Source organism: Centruroides sculpturatus, unplaced genomic scaffold (genome assembly GCF_000671375.1).
Source record: "Centruroides sculpturatus isolate CEXI.00-Female unplaced genomic scaffold, Cexi_2.0 scaffold730, whole genome shotgun sequence".
Lineage (NCBI taxonomy): Eukaryota > Metazoa > Arthropoda > Arachnida > Scorpiones > Buthidae > Centruroides > Centruroides sculpturatus.
This window is the reverse complement of record NW_019385577.1, coordinates 261364-266044: the sequence shown is the minus strand read 5'-3', so window position 1 is coordinate 266044 and position 4681 is coordinate 261364. Positions and strand designations below refer to the sequence as shown.

The 4681-nt window shown below is 34.4% G+C and overlaps 2 non-coding genes across 2 annotated transcripts; one reads left to right on the top strand and one right to left on the bottom strand.

Annotated features, from left to right (window-relative positions):
- Positions 1 to 2746: 2746 nt before the first annotated feature.
- On the bottom strand, positions 2747 to 2818 carry Trnae-cuc. The gene has a single exon. It is a non-coding gene; the product is annotated as a tRNA-Glu (tRNA).
- A 440-nt stretch (positions 2819 to 3258) lies between these two features.
- On the top strand, positions 3259 to 3470 carry LOC111640290. Its single transcript, XR_002759252.1, has one exon. It is a non-coding gene; the product is annotated as a small nucleolar RNA U3 (small nucleolar RNA).
- The last annotated feature ends 1211 nt before the right edge of the window (positions 3471 to 4681 follow it).

Here is a 4681-nt window from a genome sequence, read left to right as displayed (position 1 = left end):
AACGAAAATGAAAATTTGCTTGATAATTCAACTACGCTTGTTGGAGAACAATAAAAACACTACACTCAACAAGCCACCAATAAAACTCAACTGCCTAACCTATAACCAAAGTCTCCTTTTAATTTGTTTTTTAAAAAAAGCGCTTGACAAACTTGCCCCGCATGCCGAAGTTGCCCCGGTCTCCCCTATATCAAAATTATTATATGTAAATAATAATAATATAATGCATAAGCCAATATAAAATATAACAGTTTACTTTTTCGGGTATTGTAATTTTTAATATACTAAAACGAAGAGTTTTGGCACTCTTAAAATTAAAAACATTCTGTAATTTACACGTTATAAACAAGTATAACTATCGAAAAATACAAAATAATTCATATTTTTATTAAAATTTATTGAAATATCTAGCAAAGTTTTTAAAGGGTTACATTTATATTTTCCATTTTAATGTTCTCACAATACAGTTACCTTATCTTAAAAGAATGTAAATACTAATAACATAATTATCATTAAAAAATTAAACGATTAAATATTATATAAAAAGAAATCAATTAATAATTATGTGCGTGAAAAATGCATAGGCATATATACATATTATATTAATATATAAAAGGAATAAAAGGTACAAATTGTTTTGAGTATCAGATAAAAGTTATAACAGTTTAATTATTACAGTAATAGGTACTTTGTATTGAACCATTGCGTGATTATGTAGAAAACTCGAAAGTTTTCCCACAGGTCATTAAGCCTACGTTTCTTCGTTAATATTCTGATCGGCCGATGTCCTTGATCCGAAAGATCGACACGTCCTAAAAAAACAATCATTGTTCAACACCTGTTGTAAAATGTAATTAATTGTATCTAATGAGCTTTACCGAATTCTAGATATTAGATATTAGGATCATTCCTATGAATTATTATTATTATTTGAAGATATGTGATTTTAAGTATGTTTCGCTCGAGTTACGTGGCTTTATTTTAAGCAAATAATTAAATAGTAACGTCTGAAAATTCTCCCGAAATTTGTCTAAATGTTTTTTTATTTTAATTCTATAAATNAGTTACGTAATTGTAAAATTGGAAATCTACGACGGAAAAGTGACGAATCGAAAGTATCGTGAGCGCGTATTATGATGTATGCATATGTGGACTAGAGCGATAGAGGAAAGAGCGCTTAAAAAGAAGGATAGGCAGGGTCAGATCTCAGATGTGCGACGATTCTCGAACGAATAAGGGTGTACGTCTGCTGATCTTTGTAATTATAAATTGCGAATACATGTGACTAATATTATTTTCTTTTTTATTTTGTGCATGTTATAAGTTATAAATAAATATAATCAAACAACACTAACCCAATAACATTAAATCTAAATACCAAAATGATTAATTTACTGTGTTTTTGTTATTTCTTACTCCTGTTTTTAGCTATTCGGCTGAATACCGAATATTCGTTACATCACTAATTGATAAATTGATGACTGACACGACTGTATTTTTAATTAAAGGAAAAGTATTAAGATTAAAAATTGCAGCCAGCATTGTGACAATATATAAATAATTGCTCGATTTTAGTAATGGCAATGCCACCAAAAGACGTTTTAAACAATTTGCATTATTGTGTTTAGGCGTGGCTTCCATAAAAAGGTCGTCTCTGTAGAAAAAGATTATGTGTCGCTGGTGATTGTGAAGAGAGATGTTGGAAGACTTTATACTTTATTAAAGCCATAGTCGCATTTGTTCGCACGATCAACACATTAAGATTCATAACAACGTGGCCTACGAGCCATACAGAGGTGGAAGTGGGGTTTTTCGCAGCCCGTGGTGGTACAGTACTGTACCTACCCTTACAAATGAATGTTATTTTTATTAACAAAAACTGAAATTTTTAAGATTACTTTTTGTCAATAAAGAAACATTCTACGTATTTAATTTGCACAAATAACATTGTTAAAGTGGGCTCTTTTATTTTAATAAAAGAGCCCGCTCTTCTCAGTCTCGTACAAGCGTTCTACGACCCAGATGATAATGCTGTTTACCCACCTAAAAGGATATTTCTCCGCGGTCAATATTTCCAGTTTTTCATTAAAATAAAACGAACTGTTTGACAAGCGGAGCGAAGGTGTATCGGTGACGTAATTGCGTTAAAATGGAATACCATTTTTTAAAAATTCGCGCTAATTGTATTGATTTTTTCGAACGTATAAATTATACGGCAATGTCAAAACATTGCGTTTCCCAATAGACCAGTGGTTCCCAATTAGTTTTTCCCGCATACCACTTCAAGAAAGAGCTCAAACTCGCGTACCCCTTATGCAGAAATTCATATTAATCCAAACTAATATTATAAATTCGAAGGTAATTCTGTTTGTCTGTCTGTTACCTTCTCACGTCTAAATTGCCGAATTTTTGATGGTCCGCCCATTATTTTTTTGATTGCTTCATCTCATGCATTTAAATTTTAAATCATGGTAATAGACAATTCATAAGTGGTGAATTTCTTTCTTAACTCGGAGAGGAGAATTCAAGCGACACTTAGACGTTGTTATATTTGCCTATTACAACTTTTCGTAAAGAATAAAGAAACGATACAAACAAGCGAAAATAATTTATGGCAAAATTGTAATCTCCAAGCGATTTTTACATCTTTCGGTTCAAGTAGATTCAGTGGACAAATGCCGTAAAAAACACACGGCGCACAAACGGAAAATGCCTTGACCAACAACAAATAACCACAAAAAATTAATTCCCGTGCCGGGAATCGAACCCGGGCCTCCTGGGTGAGAACCAGGTATCCTAACCACTAGACCACGCGGGAACTGAATTAAGCAATTCGCTTAAGCGTTTATGTAGTCGATATTAAGCTCCCTTTTTTTTCAATACAGGTATATAACAACGTCATTGCGCCTTTGCTTTTCGGTCTTTAGAAATAATCAAAACGACATTCGTAAATAGTCATAAATCGTAATCGATAATCGTAGCCATAAACACTAAACGTAGATTCGTCAGATTCTCTGCCACTCTGCCCGACCTTAAGATCGTCCGAAAATTGCATTATTGGTTAATTACGGAAAAAACCGAAAGATATACTAAAACATATTTTATAAAAATCGTAGGTGTGGAAGTGTTCGGACTCGATTTTCTTTCGTATTTTCCAACAGATTGCAGGGCTAGGGAGAATTAGAGCCCGAAAGGCAACAACACCGGAGATAGAAGAGTACGTGGTAGAACGAGGGGAAGGGACGGAGTTGTGTTGTTAAGATCATACTTCAAGGGATCATTTCTGAAGTAAACTTAACGGATTCGTGACCGAATCTGTAAGCAACACCGACCACGATGATGAGGTGTGGAGTTTCCTTCTGAGCGCGAAGCGGGTCGGCTGACTGTCTTTTTGGCAGATGGCCGGCCATTGATGACCGTTCCCGCTTTCTTTCAGGAAGTCGGGAGGGAGGAAACTCGTTCTGAGTGGTCACCTTTTTTTTCGCAAGTAAAAATCAGCTTAATTATTCTATGGTCAGTGAACCTATAGCGAATAAAATTGGATGATGCGCGAATTATGCTGCCCGGAAGCCGACAATCAATACTGATGTGATTTCTACTTTTTTAAAAATGTGGCTAATTCTACTTAATTAACTACGTTAGTTTTTACTAATGTCGCTCTAACGACACCCTTTTAGTAAGGTCGGGGTGATGAGTTGAGCAGACGTATTCGGACGGACCACTCCCGAAAAATTCATTGGACTTTTAAAAACTTTATATTTCTATATACAGTACTTCTCTGTAATAATTAGATAAATACACTGTATACTGTATATCGGTTTATCTAATTCTTAATAGAATTATCGTCGACCAAAAATAATTGAAAATGTCTGCATTTATAAGTGAAAGCTTTCAAAAACCAGTTTTTCATTAGAAGTATATATCCAATTGATATACAGTATTTTTCATTTTTTCCTGGTCATTGGGGGCTATAAAGTTCCCAAATGGCATTTTGGGCAGACGATAGTCTGACTCAGAATTTCAAGGCACTGATGGCCGAATACTTTGCAGATGAAACTATCCAAGAACCTGAAAGACAGGTATAGAGTGAAGAGAATAATGAAAAACTGTGGAAGAAGATACAGGAAGGGATGAATTTAACAGTGTAAAGTCTGCCAAATGTGTGCGATTGTCGGGGCGATTCAGGGCCCTTAGTCTCGAGTTTTTCGTGTTGTACTCGAACTGACGTCATCGAACTCACTCGTGTTACTATGACTCGCATAATCGGTAGTCTCGAGTTAGACCCTTCGAGTGAACTCGAAAAGCGAGCGGAAGTAGATCATATTCACTTGTTTACGTTTGTCGATAAGCATGATGGGATTATTTACAATGCATCTGGGTTTGCGACTATAATGATTCGACCAATCAACTTAACTGTAACAAGTTGTAAACAAATCAACGCGAATTAGTTTACACGTGCTACAGTTAAAAGTTGTCTTGTGGCAATATAGTACGCAGAAACAAAATGAAAACCTCGAATGTTTTATTTTAAAAAATAAGCGAAGAACAAAAAGAAATATTAGTAACATATATAGAAAATAATAAGAAAATGAACAGCGGAAAATTCGACAACGAATTTACAAGAAAAAGACAATTCGCTTTGTGGAGAGAATTACTTGAAAAATTAATTGCGTGTGTTGAA